Source organism: Colossoma macropomum, unplaced genomic scaffold, assembly GCF_904425465.1.
Source record: "Colossoma macropomum unplaced genomic scaffold, Colossoma_macropomum, whole genome shotgun sequence".
In the NCBI taxonomy this organism is placed as follows: domain Eukaryota; kingdom Metazoa; phylum Chordata; class Actinopteri; order Characiformes; family Serrasalmidae; genus Colossoma; species Colossoma macropomum.
This window is the reverse complement of record NW_023494911.1, coordinates 491,550-493,059: the sequence shown is the minus strand read 5'-3', so window position 1 is coordinate 493,059 and position 1,510 is coordinate 491,550. Positions and strand designations below refer to the sequence as shown.

The 1,510-nt window shown below is 38.4% G+C and overlaps 1 protein-coding gene across 2 annotated transcripts in view; it reads right to left on the bottom strand.

The window, feature by feature from the left end:
* LOC118800569 (E3 ubiquitin/ISG15 ligase TRIM25-like) overlaps positions 1-1,510 on the bottom strand; it is a 54,341-nt gene that overhangs the window by 35,099 nt on the left and 17,732 nt on the right. The gene's annotated exons all lie outside the window — the stretch shown is intronic.

The following is a 1,510-nucleotide window of genomic DNA, read 5'->3' as shown; positions in this document are numbered from 1 at the left end:
TCCATGTAGCCCTAACACTTCACCCTCCCCCTCTATCTCAACAAGGATCAGGACACCCTACCCCTAGGCGAGAACATGCAAAATGGAGGGGTAGGGCTAAGTGGTAGGTGCAAGGGGTGAAATGGGATTAGGCCTAAATGTCTGTTTTTCCTCACCTAACTATATTTGATCACAGTCTATTAATAGTGATTAACCTCTCAGAATGTCAGGGTCATTACGCTGTTAAGGTTTGTTCACATGGAGTTTTTAATAGTGCAATCTGGCATTTAATTTGGTGTAAATAAAAGTCCTTTGCTAAACCTGTTTCCTTTCCTTTGTTTAAGATAAGATAAACTTTATTCATCTTGAAGGGAAATACAGTTCAACACAGCAGCTTGTACAGTGTGACATACAGCACAGCTAAACACAGCAGTTACTAGAATGTTTATTAAATATTACTCTTATAAATATCACATTATAACATATATACTGAATAGTGATCATTGCACTCAGAAACACATTTCACGGCGTGACGTAATGACTCATATGCAGTGTTATAAAGTGCAGTAGTGTTTAGTAAAGTGGGTGACGGAAGGAGAAATACCAGTGACATCTGATTGGCTGTTGGTACAATACAGAGTTTAAAATGTTCAGTATTAAGTTTAGACGAATGAAGCTCTGACTAAAAGAGCTCCTCAATGATTAATGTAAACCTGCTTTCCAGAATCCTTTTAGATCCAGTTCATTTTACAGTGATAAAATGTTTCAGATCTTCTCCTCTCTGAGCTCTGAAACTTTACTTTGAGATAATACTGAACTGTTTTAGTCTGTTAGCACAAGCAATTCAAATGCTACCAAGCAGCCTGAGCTGAAAGTTTGATGGCCAAACAGTGACTAAGGGAAGATGGGCTATAAATTCTGGTCTCAGCGGTGCAGCAGTGATGCAGACATTTCATTCTGGATAAGAATAAAGAGTTTAGGTCCTTGTTTTGAGGAGAACATCTTCAAGTTTCTATACTAATATTCTTTATTGAAGGAATAAATCACATCAACATTAGCATTTTCATTAGCATTAGCATGGGAAAATGCTCAAAGTGGAACGGTTCTCCATTCAAGCCTCATAAATACATGTCACTCTTCCTCTCATCCAGAAAGAGGATCGTAACGATAACGAGACTTTCACTGATCTTTCATTTCTATCAGTATCTGCTGCAGAGCTTTAACTCTCCTGTTGAGCTGCAGATCATTACTGTTTTCTTCACTCTGCTGAAGGGTAATGCTAACACTTATGAACCTTTTCTTAAAGCAAATGTGTCTGGTCTTGATGTTTAGTGAGGTCCACATTTCAAAGAAAACACAATACTGATCTGACAAAGCGACATCCTTAACCCTTTGAGATGACCGCATCCAGAGTGTGACCATGACAGAGTGTGCTCCTGGTCACATGCTGGAAGAGTCTAAAAGAGTCTAATATAGAACAGAATTCCCAACAGAACTGTCACTGGGATTGACAATATGTAAGTTAAAATCA